The sequence below is a fragment of the Cervus elaphus genome, chromosome X, assembly GCF_910594005.1.
Source record: "Cervus elaphus chromosome X, mCerEla1.1, whole genome shotgun sequence".
Lineage (NCBI taxonomy): Eukaryota > Metazoa > Chordata > Mammalia > Artiodactyla > Cervidae > Cervus > Cervus elaphus.
Window position 1 is genome coordinate 136,343,793 of NC_057848.1, and position 14,445 is coordinate 136,358,237.

The following is a 14,445-nucleotide window of genomic DNA, read 5'->3' on the forward strand; positions in this document are numbered from 1 at the left end:
GCAGATTTGGCCTGAGGACTGTAGTCTATCTATTCCTGGTTCAGCACTATCCACCACCAGCTGGAACTGATTATTTGGCTCGTCAGTAGGGGTGCCAGATTTATGGAACTAAGTTGGATCCCTTTGTGAGTACACTCTTTGTTGGTATAATCTTGCATGGCTAGATCATTAACAGTGACCTCTGTGGTTAGATTAGGACACAAGCTGCCTGAAGACATTTAAGGTCAACTAAATTAGTACCAAGGTCCCATACATCAGCTGACGTTTTATTTTGTGTCAACAGATGACTGCTACTCTTGCTCATCATTTGCCAAGGGCATTTTCCCCAAAGGCAAAATTTTAGGGGACTGGGGCATTAGAGGGTTTCTCTGGTAGCTCAATTAGTAAAGAATCCATCTACAATTCAGGAGACCCCTGTTCAATTCCTGAGTCGGGAAGATCCCCCAGAGAAAGGAGGGGATAGGCTACCTGCTTCAGTATTCTTGCCTGGAGAATTCCACGAACAGAGGAGTCTGGCAGGCTATAGTCCATAGGGTCGCAAAGAGTCGGACACAGCTGAAGTGACTGAGCATGCACGCAGGGCCCTACAATGCTATCTAACCTGAGTGTGTTGTTGTTCAGCTGAGTTTCAGCAATGACCTAAGTGATTCCAGTTCCAGATGGTCACCATATGTCCTAGTTACTTCATGTGTGCTAATCGTCTGTGTTAGAAGTAGGAAAAGTTTCCACTGCCCCCCTTCCTATTCCCATCTCTGATCCCCAGAGCAGCCCAGGCCCCAGCTTTATGTGGTTTCTGTGACATGTTGCTGAGATCAATCAGTTCAGAGCAGAGAGGAGAGTGGGCAGGACAGTACTGTGGAAGGAGTGCAAAGTTTGGAGCTGGGTCAAAATTTCAGCTTCACTCATAATTTCAGGTTGTACATCTGTAATGTGGGAATTCAGCTGTGTCTGACTCTTTGCGACCCCATGGACTATATAGTCCATGGAATTCTCCAGGCCAGAATACTGGAGTGGGTTGCCATTCCCTCCTCCAGGTGATCTTCCCAACCGAGGGATCAAACCCAGGTCTCCTGCATTGTAGGCGAATTCTTTACCAGCTGAGCCACCAGGGAAGCCCAAGAATATTGGAGTGGATAGCTTATCCCTTCTCCAGCAGATCTTCCTGACCCAGGAATTGAACCAGGGTCTCCTGCATTGCAGGCAGATTCTTTACCAACTGAGCTATCAGGGAAGCCCAGTGTGGGAATAATAATGCTAATACCTACTTCATGGGACTGTTAGAGGATGATGGGACGTAAAGAGTGTGAAAGTACTTTGGGAAGGACAAATTAGTTATTACTGTTGTTACCGCATCAGGTGGTGACAAGCCTAGCCCCTCCCTGCTCCCAATTGTTTGTGTTCAGGGATGGTTTCTAACTGTCACATGTCACATGTCTAAGACATGATGAGTGTCTGTCAAATGGCCTCTCTGCACACGTTCTCACTGGCCTTCAAATGATGGCAAAAATAGAACCTCCTCTCTATTTGTAGCGCTTGACAGACATGCATTTAAGTGCTTTCCCAAGCAGTTCACAGCAGTCCTTTAAGGAAAGCAGAATAAGTACTATTGAATCCATTTTCCAGATCAGAAAACTGAAGGAAAGAGCCATTAAAAGAGGATGCAGAAAACATCCATTTGCTAAAGAGTCCAGACCTAGAATTCAGGTCTCTTGAACTTCAGCTAGGCATTCCGCAAGGTTATGAGCCTTTCTTCTCACAAAAGAAAAATCCCTTCTGGTATTCCTCCCTCTCTATCTTTCATTAGAAAGGTGAGTTTGGAACACAAGATGCTACACATCTGACCCTCCCTGTGGCATTTGTCACCCTGCTTCTCATCAATGTCTTACCTAGAAATGGCAATTAACCAAAAAGAGGCTGATAAAGGTTTGTGGAAGTGGGGAGGAAGGGAAAAGAAGCAATTGCTCTCATCACTGAAATAAATGCCAAAAAGAAAAACCTATCTAATTCGAAGCTTATCTAGTCTTTGGAAGAGAGAGAAAAAATAAAATAAAAGCAAGTTCCTGGTTTAGTTGTGTGTTCTCCCAAGCATTGATTTTTGTCTGAGAGCTCTGAAAATGTCTACGAGGTCATCACAGAAGCCTTAACAGCATGCCTCCACCTCTCATAAAGCTTTATGATGAGCCAATGTCTTCCTGGTTCCCAAACTAAAGGTGCATTAGTCACATCTAGAAAAATAATAGTGTCCTGCCTACTGGCAAAATCTGGGGTGATGCTGAGGAGCCAACAGCTATTCAGGTGGACCCGGGTCAGCACAGCACATAGTGGTTGTCTTCTTAGCAATTAACATGTTCCAAGTGTGGGTCAGTTTGCCCATTTTAATATATTAGAACTGAATTTCTTACTTAGAACATCCTTATAGTAGGACATAGACCCCAGAAACTAATCTATTGTTATATGTATGTATATGAGTGTGTGTGTGTGTATATACATGAAAATTTTTATTAATATTATTTATTCAACTTTTGAGTAGGCAATAGATTCATATGTTCAAACAAAAACCATTTAAAAACATATAAATGAAAAGACTCCCCCTCATCCTTTTCCCCAGGTTCCCCTCCTCATAGGTACTCATTGTTATTACTGTATTCCATGCAATCTAAGACATGATCAATTTTAAGATGCATCATTATGTCATGTACCATTAAGAAAGAAAAATTCAGCCAATTATACTCTAAAATATCATATAATGGAGGATATGTTTCTGTTTCATAGATGTAAAAAGGAAAAAAAATGTATATGTTGGAATCAGTGAAATATGGCTGACTCCTTGTGTGTGTGTTAGTTACTTAGTCATGTCTGGCTCTTCGCGACCCCATGGACTGTAGCCCACCAGGCTCCTCCATCCATGGAATTTTCCAGGCAAGAGTACTGGAGTGGGTTGCCATTTCCTTCTCCAAACTCCTTGTGTATATTTCCTAATTTCTTTATGTAAATACAAGTAAATATGAGTACAGATGTCATTTCTACATCCTCAACATAGCAAAGGTTCCATCTTGTCAAAGCTATGGTTTTTCCAGTAGTCATGTATGGATGTGAGAGTTGGACCATAAAGAAGACTGAGTGCCAAAGAACTGATGCTTTCAAATTGTGGTGCTGAGGAAGACTCTTGAGAGCTGACTCATTAAAAAAGACCCTGATGCAGAGAAAGAGTAAAGGCAGGAAGAGAAGGGGATGACAGAGGATGAGATGGTTGGATGGCATCACTAACTCAACAGACATGTGTTTGAGTAGGCTCCAGGAGATGGTGAAGAACAGGGAAGCCTGGCGTGCTGCAGTCCATGGCAAAGAGTTGAACGTGACTGAGCGACTGAACAACAACAAACATAGCAAAGAGTACATAATGGTCTCCTCATGGTTTTTTTCACTTTGAAGTATATCTTGGTGATCCGATTCTATCAATATAGAGAGATGGTCCTCATTCATTTTTATGGCTGCACAGTATTCTATTGGGAGCATGTGTGCTCAGTTGCTCAGTCGTGCCTGACTCTTTGCAACCCCATGAACTATAGGCCACCAGGCTCCTTGTCCGTGGGATTTTCCAGGCAAGAATACTGGAGTGGGTTGCCATATCCTTCTCCAGGGGATTTTCCTGACACAGGGATCAAACCCACATCTCTTGCATCTTGTGCATTGACAGGCAGATTCTTTACCACTGTGCCAACTGGGAAGCTCAGTCTATTGGGTAGACATGATATAATCTATACTAGTTTGCAATTGTTGGGCATTTGGGTTGTGCTTAATCTTGTGCTATTTCAAATAATGCTGCAATGAATAGCCTTGCATGTACATCATTTCATAAGAGGGCAAGTATTTCTACAGGATAGAGTACTAAAGTTGAATAGCTGGACAAAATAAAATAGACATTTATAATTTGGATGGATATTGCCAAACTGTCCACCATAGGGGGTCATACCAAATTCACCCTCCCACAATTAAGGTATAGGTGTGCCTGTTCCCCACAGCTTGGCCAAGAGACGTTTAGTAGGCTGTGGTTGTTTTTCATAAATCTGATAAGTAAAAAGAAATGGTACATTTATATAGTTTTATTTTATATTTCTCAAATTATGAGAGCAGTTGAGCATCTTTTCATAACTTTTAGAGACATTTATATTTCCTTTTCTGTGAACTGTCTGTGTCCTTTGTTCACTTTCCTATTAGGTTGTTGTTCTTGTTAATTTTTTTTTTCAGGGAGATTTGTATCTTCTGATTTTGGTGTCAACTTTTCTTCTAGTTTGTCTGTCTCTCCCTCCATATCTCCTTTCCCTCCTTCCCTCCTTTCTTTCACTTTGTTTATTGTACTTTTTGCTATACAGAGAGTTTTATCTGATTTTCATGTAACTAAATTTATCACCCTTTTCTCTTATGGATTCCAGATTCCTAGTCATACTTAGAAAGGCCTTGCTTACTCCAAGATTATACAAGAATTTCCCCATGTTTTCCTCTAGCAATATTAAAAATTTTCATCTTTCTGCATTGAATCTTAGATCAAATTTGGAATTTGTCCTGTTACATGATATGAGGACTGGATTCCTTTCCATTTTATCCAGTTGGTTAACTATTTGTCCCAATACCATTTATGAACCATTTCCTCTCTCCCACACTAGTTGGAGATGCCACCTTTATAACTAAATTCCTATATGTGTTTGTCTCCATCTCTAGGGTTTCTAATCTGCCGCATTGGTCTTGGGTCTGCCTATTTATAAACTACCTATATTTTAAATTAAATTTCATAATTATTTCAGATGTGCAGTTAGAAGTCACTCTCAAGGACTGGTTATTCTTAAAGCCCCCACCTGAAAACCCATCTTTGACAGCTCCTGTCCTGTTTTACAAGCTGTAAAATAAAAAACAACCAGAAGAACTGCTCTCTTCAATGAAGGCCTCCAGGGAGCACTTGGTGTCATGACATGGCTGCTGTTTAATAGAATAGCAATATTGATCATTACAGATGTATTGCTTACAGCTCCACAGGTACTTACTCACCAGAACGCTTTATAGGAATGGCCAATGCCACTTCCAACAAAGTTCATTGCTCAAACACTCCAGGCACTACGCAGCCTTCCTTCTGCAGACTAAGTCCTACCTTGCTCCACCCAACATGGCTTTCACATACCACCTTCTTCCTCTTATTTTTTAGAGCCTCCATTCTGAATCCTCAACCTCTCTCATACTCTCACCTGGCCTTGGAGATTTGATGCCTGTTTTTGCCTTCCAGGCCACAATGACTTGTCAGTTCTACATGCTAAATACATTTCAGTTCTACCCTCTTCTCACTGTCTCCATTGCCAACATCTCTCTTCTTGACATAGCCTTCCTCCTAACTGCTCTTCCTGCCTCCAGTCTCATCCTCCCTAATCCAGGCTCCATATGGCAGGCAGTGATAGTTTCAAAGCCCAAATGTGATCATGTCACGGTATTGCTTTAAAACCTTTCAGTGGCTGCCCATGTTTTAGGATTACAACCAACATCCTTAACATGGCTATGTAAGATCCCACATGACCTGGTCCCTAATGACCTCTCCACCCTCATCTTACATCATACCCCCTTCACTCCCTCTGCTTTAGCCACATTGGGGTCTTTTCAGTTTCACAAACACATTTTGCATGTGCTATTCCGCTACTTGGAATGGCCTTCCTCCCATTTTTTAAAACCCATTTATCTTTTGGCTCTCAGTTCAAGTACCACCTCCTCAGTGCTTCCAACTTTTAATCTCCTGATGTCATATCCTTTCCTTTATAGTGCTTATCTCAGTTCATGATGAGACATTTACCTGTATTGTTATTTGGTAAATACATGTCTTGCACAAGCACCACAAGGGCAGTACCACCTTCCCTCCTGTTGGTCCTTTAATGGACCGGAACCTGGTGGGATAAGAAAGAAAGAGAGAGAAAGAGGCTGATAGCACTTGTTGGTCCTTTAATGGACCAGAACCTGGTTGTCCGGAGAGTAAGAGAAAGAAAGAGGCTGATATCCCCTGGGTTACGCGGAAAGCCAATAGAGTCCTGTTCTTAGGGCTCATGCTGCTGCACGTAGGCACCGGGCACCCTCTCGAGGGGGTGAGGGCACAGTGCGCCTTCTCGAGAGGGTCTTAGAAGCCCGGGCAAGAAAGTGAGCTCAGCGGGCCTCCACGCTCCAAGGAATTAGCCTGAAATAGAGAGAGACAGAGAAAGACAGAAAGAAGGAATAGAAAGAAAGACACGGGGACCAAAGCTCTGATGGAGTAAAGGTATTTTAGTCAACATGGTGTGGGCATATATACTGTAGTTATTCTCAGCAAAGATAAAGATTAAAATTCCAGACTTACAAAGCATAAGATGATCCCTATGAAAGAGAGAGTTGCAAACAATCACCTTTTACCATTTGGCCCATAAAAAGGAAGAGGGTACTTATCACCATAATGAGAAATGTCTGGATTCCTCAGCCCCGGGAAAGGCGTGCCTCTCCTCTTAATTCCTGAATATTCAGGAATTAATAAGGGCCAGAGGGTTCCTGACAGATCCAAAACAGCACACAGGAAACCTCTTGTTAAATGCTTCCTGACACCCTCCCTTACCCCAATATCTAGTAGGCTATCTAGCCCAGCACATAGTAGGGTATCACAAAGTACTGAGTCTATTGAATCCATGCTTGTTTCCAATACAGTGCTTTAACTCACCATTGAATAGCCATGTATTCATAAATGGCTTTGATACTTCCAGATACACATACCCCAGAGCAGAACAAAGAAAGTAGGGTCCAAGTTTTTCCACAGAAAACATTGCTTGTGACTTCCTTCTGCATGTCATCAACAAGCAGACATCCAATCTGGAAGCAAAAGGATCTGGTTAAATAGATCCTGTCCCTATAGGATTCACAGACCAGAACAGGGGTCTGGCCAGTACTCTAAATGACAGTAGATTTAAAGAAGGTTTGGCACTTTGGCTTAGTTACCAAAACATGTACAGGTATCACCAGTTCCAGCCCCTCTTCCCAGTTTCCCTATCAGCCCTGTATTTACTTCTTTCTTCCTCATCAAAGCCACCATTTTGTCCAGGACAATCGGGCTTCTAAGACATCAGACTGTCTCCTCATAAATACTCAGCCCCTCAATCCTAAGACTATAGGTTGGAATAGCAAACCTAAGGCAAGTAGGGGCTGGAAGGACTGTATTTTAACAGATTTTTGCAGTCAGTACATGAGAACTTTAAACTCTGGTTGGTGGACTACAATAGTTCCCAATCAGCTTGCCTCCTGATATTAGTGTCCTTCTATGGTCCCCTCCCATGTTGAATCAGAGCTGGTATATATAGATGTGACACTGTGTGACTTACATATGAGTCATAAAGACATTACAGCTTCTACCTTGGTCTATTGGATCCCGTGCTTTGGGAAAGTCAGCCACCACATCGTGAGGACACTTAAGCAGCCCTGTGGAGTGACCCACAGTGAGAAGAATTTCAATATTCAAGCATTTCAACTGCATCAACTTCCCAGCCATGTGAATGTGCTGTATTGCAGTGGTCCCCAACCTTTTTGACCCCAGGGACTGGCTTTGTGGAAGACAAATTTTCCATGGGCCAGCGGATAGGGGCATGGCTTTGGGATGATCCAAGTGCATTGTATTTATTGTGCAGTTTATTTCTATCATTATTAAATCAGCTCCACTTCAGATCATTGGGCATTAGACCCCAGAGGTTGGGAACCCCTGCTGTATTGGATGGCCGCATTCCCAGCTGACATATAAGTGCAATCTCATGAGAGATCTTGAGTCAAAAGCCATGTAAATGATCACTCTTGAATCTCTGACCCACAGAAACTAGGAGCAATAATAAACAATTTTTGTTATTGTAAGCCACTGAGCTTTGGCTTCTCTGGTGGCTCAGAAGGTAAAGAATCTGCCTGCAGTGGGGGAAACCCAGATTCGATCCCTGGGTCAGGAAGATTCCCTGGAGAAGGGCACGGCAACCCACTCCAGTATTCTTGCCTGGAGAATCCCATGCACAGAGGAGCCTGGTGGGCTACTGTCCATGGGGTCACAGAGTCAGACATGACTGAGTGACTAACACTTCTACTTTCTAAGCTTTGGAGTGATTTGTTCTACAACCTTAGATATAAGCCATAAGGTCAAAAACAGAAGCCCAATGTCTGGTCTGTGTCTTTAATGCTCTGGACACGTGGCCTTTCCCTCTCTAACCCTTTTCTCTTTCTCTTTCAGGAAGCCACTTTATTTAGGAAGGAATTTATGTCCTTCATCTGGGTTTCCTTTATAATATATACATGTGTATGCCCTGGTCTATATATGTGCAATAGAGCATAGTAGCTAATAGAATCAGCTTTGGAGAGAGTGTGCCTTAGTTTAAATTCCTGCTCTGCCATTTACTACAGGTATGACCCTGGACATATGATCTAACCTCCAAATGTTAATTTTCTAACATTTACAGTGGAAATAATAATAGTTTCTATGTCATAACCTTGTTTCCAGTGTTTAGCACAAGGCCTGCCACATAGGAAGAACACCAAAAACAGTGGTTTTATTGTTAATGTTATTCTTTTCATTATTACTAGTAGTAGTAGTATTCTGATGGTGCTGTGTTGATTGTGTAGTTTCACATCCCATTCTCTCTCTAGATGGTGAGCTTCCTCAAGGCAATGTCTTGATGCCATTTTTCTTTGCCTCTTTGGCTTCTCTGCAGCACTCCTGGTAAAGACCAGACAATACATGTGGATCTGAGCAGGGCTGCCTATGACAGACTGTAGGTAAATTGAAGGCTAGATACTTGAGCCACGGGGGAGTAGAACAGAGATATTATGTGTAGTCCAAGAACAGGTCCAAAGAAAATGGGGTAGAGCCAGGAATTAGGGCAGTAGTTAAGGCGAGAGGTTGCCTGGATGTGTGGAGGGTGGGACAGTCCCAGTCAAGTCATCCAGGTTCTTGCATGGGAGCATCTACTTTCCTCTTAATGGAGAAATCCCAAGTTCTCCTTCTCAGTAAAAGGTTCTCACATTTGCTGGCAGGGGTGGGAACTTGGACAAGTCTCCTAAACCCACTAAGCCTTGGTTAGTGGATAATAATAAGCTGAGGATAATAATCACTCTTAAGGCTCAAGAATGCTGAGGGTTAAACGTGATCAAGGTGGTAAAGCGGTTAGTGAGGAAAAGCCCAGTAAATGTTGACCACTCTTTGCTTGATGAAAGTCTTAGTGAATATAGTTTTTCATTTGCTGGTGTCTTGATGCCAAAGAATGTTGATGATTCTCAAGCTTTTCTGCTTCATTTGCAGAAAGAACCAAGATGCACGTGCACATGCATGCGCGCACAGACACACACACAACCTTCCTTCTGGAAGAGGTTAACTATTGTGACCAGTACAATTAGCCCCTTTCCATCTGATAACAACGCCATCTAAGGAATTCACAACCGTTAATTAGAGGCACCCGGCAATCTTAGGCGAGAGGAAAATTAGTGCTCAGATTCCACCCGCATCTGCACCGAGTTGCTCCGGGTAACCTCAGTCACAGAGCCCGGGACCGAGCAGGACCAGAACAGGATGGATCCTGCCAGTCACCAGCGCCTCCACACTGCCTCTTCCCTCTTCTCAGGCTCCAGGGGGCTGACTGGAGGCCCTGCAGTTGTAAGTTCATTATTAAATCATTTCTCACAGAAAGAAGAAAAGGACTCGAAACTCCACACACCGTGGTTTTTAAAATGCTGGTCTCTCTTCAATAGAAATTGAATTCACTGATGTAGCCCTGGGAAAAGCCAGCTCCTTCCTCCCCTCCAAATGACTCTTTCAGGGTAATATAGCAGTTAAACCTTCAGGTACATAATAGCATGCTGGTCTATTAGCCGAGGCGATTTTATTCTCCAGCTTGCAGCTTCTTGCCTGACAGTTGTCACCTAGACAACCATGTCTCCATGAACTCCAGAGGAGACTGGGGGGTGTCCTCTGAGGAGACAGCCAGCCTGATACATCAAATCTTCTGGTGCGAAGGAACCATTCTTGGCTTTGCGATGTGGAACACACTAAATAATGCATTCAACTGTTGTCTATTCATCTTTTCCATCGCCACCACCGCAGGCCCCTCCTTGCCCGTGACCTTGAAATGCTCCCTCAGCTTCAGGCCTTTCCATTCTCCTGTTATCAGCAAATCTGGTTTGGTGTGAGTGTGTGTGTGTGTGTGTGTGGTTAACAACTTTCCAACCTTGCAGCATCCTAGCTATGCTTTTTATTTTCAAACAAAAGAACTGCAAAGGCAGAGAGTTCTCTGTACCAACGGGTAAGGAGACTCTAATCAGAGAAGCCCTGGCAGCTCCCCTTGACTTAATGAGGAAGAGCCATGGTGGTCATGGTCAGTCCCTGCCGGGGAAGGGCTGAGACACAAGTCAGAGAAGAGAGAGCTTCCCCTCCTGGTGTCAAACAACAGACAGCACAAAGCCGATGAAATCCAGGAGCAAGGAGAACGAGGTGGCAAGTACAGGACAAGGGGCATGGGGATTATGGGCATAAGTCACCAACTGTGGGCCCTTCTGGGATTAGGAAGAGAAAGTCTGGCAGGCCTGTGGAGGCAGCCTTGAGGTATACAGTGAGCTCAGCACACCTTGAACATCACAAGCAAAAGCCTGGTGACTCATGAGGTGTGTACATGTGTGCTCTTGGGGAATGCATCCTAACTGACAAATCCTGAATGCATATGTGTTTTCCTGAGCACTCTTCTGGACCCTGGGGATAAACTAACCAGCCAAAGATCCCTGCCTCCTGGAGCGTCCACAGGAGTCGAGTACATGCTGCTAAACATTATTTTTAGATCATCAAATTGTCAGTTAAGTGTTTCCTGGAAGTGCTTGCAAGATGAAGAGTGTGGGGGAAGGATGCTGATTTTAATATATTAGTCTATTCTGGCAACCCACTCCAGTATTCTTGCCTGGAGAATCCCATGAACAGAGGAGCCTGGCAGGCTACAGTCCATGGGGTCATAAAGAGTTGGACACCACTGAGTGACTAACACACACACACACACACACATACAAGCATCACACATGCCAAACAAAGCAAGCTGTCTTGTGAGTTCTTAACCTGGGTCTTCATGGCTACCAAGGCTCTACAGGTTAGACCCAGGTCTTGTCTTTTCCAGTCATAGTGGGCACACTGCTGGCCCAGGGTCTCTGTGTATGGGAATCACTCAGGGGTGTACTGGAGCCAGCTCACACTGTCTCATGAGGACTGACTGCGTGGATCTCTTCCCAACCCTGTGTTTAGTGACATCACGTTGCTAGCTTGAAATCAGTCATGGTGGGACATCCACTGTACATTGAGGCCTATGGTTTTTGTTTGTCAGTTTGTTCGGTAAAAAGCTGGTTTATCAGCCTACTTCTAGAACCACCCCTCCCTCAGGTCCCACACATTCTGCTTGGTCCCTAATATTTGGGTAGGATGACACCATCCTCCCCAACACATAACCTGAGTCTGCTCAGTCTGAGTCTGCTCAGACTGCTCCATCCTCTTGGTCATATCAGATATGCATGTGACCCACAACAGTCCAATCAAAACCTTCCTCAGGATTTTAACCAGAGCTGTCAGGAAAAATGTTCTTCTCCCCTGAGATCACGAGGAATAAGGATCATGTAAGCCTAGAGCTGCCACCTTTTCCAATCTCTTCTCAGCCAGCCAGACAATAGGGCCAACAGAGAAGAGAGCAGAAGCAAGAGACAGACAGAAGGCAGAGCCCAGACAGCATTGCTTGTGCACCTGGAGCTAATACTACTTTCTGCTGCTGTTGTTCTTAAGCTAAGTTGAGCAGGGATTTTGTCACTTGGAACCAAAAGAATCCTAATTCCAATATATTGTCTTCCCTCAGACCCTCCTCCTGCATAAACTGGTTCAGCAATTAAGCCAAGAGCCGCACATGATGTTAGTGTCCTGCTGCTGTCCCTTTGGCTCTCACTGACCCAATGTAGCTTAACGTCTTCTTACTGTAAGTAAATGAGATCCTCCCAGTCCATAGGTGGGAGAGACTAGAGTGCTTGGGAGGTAACTCACAGAGGGGTAGCTCTAAGCCAGTAGCCAACAGTAGGTGGTAGAGAAATATCCCAGCTTCTCTGGCCCCCAGGTGGGACCTGGAGGTTTATTCCACACCATCTCCTTGAGATCCCCAGTGGGACTGTCACCTACAGTGGTAACCTGTTTTGACACTGTGAGTTGGTTTCCTCCTCTTCCCTGTCTCACTTCTCCACCCCTTAGTGATACGTCCTGGAATCACTTCCCAAAGAGACTACAGGCACCCAAACCTTTGTCACAGAGTCAGCTCTGGGGGAATCCAATCTAGAGGAATAGACTATAGCCCCCAAATTAAATAAATATAGCCAACGATGACTACAACCCAAACCATTTTGTCCTTCTCTTTCTAATAGTCAACGTTTGTGGTTTCTCAGCCAAGGTTGTGCTGTGTTTCATGCTTACTCAATGCCTGGCTACAGAGTGAGTTTGCAAATGAGGAAAGAAAATCACTGTTCACAACTGAAAGTGGGAGTCATATTCCTGCTTTTTGGCCCTTATCCCAAACTGTAATTTGGGTTTGGTCTACATTTGGTTTTGGCTATGAAATAATAAAGTCTGGACATGCCCTGAGGTTCTCTCTGGGGCACCAGTGAATGCAGAGCAAAGCTTTTACTGGTTTTTCTCTTGTGAGAAAGTTGGCCTGGGAAGCTGAAGATTACTATCACTTGAAAACAGCTCCTTCCCTTCCGCCTGTTTGGTTCACACTTACCACATCCTGGGAGACACCTTAACTAAGAAACCCATACTTGTCAGGGCAGTGGGGCCTGGAGTGACCTTTTCTCAAAGGGAGAGGCCGACTCTCTGGGTGTGTGAAAGTTCAAAGTGCACTTGCTCACAAAGTCAGCCAGTCCTGTGAGAACCACACCCAACCTTCCGTGGAAGAAGGCGAGAAAATACCTGTTCCAAGCACTAGGCTGTCAAGCTTTACAACTCTTGATGCCTAGATACCAGTGTTTTTCCAAAGTCTTGGTTTGGGAGTAATTTCCTAACACGTTACAGCTCCTTTGAACTGGGCATGCCTCTGATGATGGTAAATAGGTAAGGTGGGACTAATCAAATAAATTTAAGTGAAAGACTTCACGATACCAGATGAAGAGAGTCCAAATGTAAATGGCTGAGCCTAATGCTTCCAGGAATTAAGGATCTTTTTTTTTTTTAAGATTTTTTTCTGACTTAAAGTCTTTATTGAATTTGTTACAATATTGCTTCTGTTTTAAGTTTTTCTTTTTTGGCCCAGAGGCATGTGGGATCTTAGTTCCCTGACCAGGGATCAAACCCACACCCCCTGCACTGGAAGGTGAAGTCCTAGCTACTGAACCACCAGGGAAGTCCGGGAATTAAGGATCTTTAAGGAGCAAATTTCAGAGGAGGCGTGTGGCACAGGGGAAAACCTGAACTTGGAGTGTGAGTACCTGCATGTGAATTCTAGCTGCCCTTATCAAGCCGGCTGGCGGCATGTATAATGGTTATAAATACAGACTCTGGAGTCGCACTGCTGCTGCTGCTGCTAAGTCACTTCAGTCGTGTCCGACTCTGTGCGACCCCATAGACGGCAGCCCACAAGTCGCACTACCTCAGTTGAAATTCTAGCTCCACTGCTTACTAGCTGTGTGACTATGGGAAAGTTAAGTAACCTCTCTGGGCTCAATTCCTTCCTCAATGAAGCAAGGATCATAATAGCACCTGGCTTGTAGGACTGATCCAAGCATGAAGTGAATTAATATTTCTTAAGGGTCTAGGAGGCTGCCTGACACCACCTAGTAAGCACCAACCTTTGGTCACAGGCTCTCTGGGCCTCAGTGTTCTCATGTGTAAACGGAGGATTCCTACCTGGCTTATATTGTAGGGTTTTATTAGGACAAAATGACACAATGTTATTGGAAGGGAAAATGTGGTAAAACATCATATACATTTAGGTTGTGATTAAATCAGTTCAAGCTTTTGTGGCCAACCATCCTCCCCTAAAAGACGGGGGCTGGGCATTGAGAGGCTGGGTTAGTCTTGACTTCCAGGGAAGGAAACAAGAGCTTAGGGAAATACACCCTCCCCTCTACAAGGGTTGGACATATGGCTAGCAGCTGGGATTTATGCAAAGCATTCTTCAAATTAGTCCAAAAGCCCCACTGTTTGGTTATTGCCCCCAGTGCAGCTGTAAAACCACAGCTCACAACTGCCAGCAGGTTGTTACATCCCCAGCCTGTGCTCACCCCAGCCCCCTCTCCACTGCCTCTCCATGGCCACTCCAAGTTCCCTAGCCCCAGAGCCACCTGCGTGTCCTCTGGTTAACTCAATCTGCTGTCAGAAAGGAGGAAGTAATTAAATGGGGGACATGTCAGTCCCACCACAGGCCC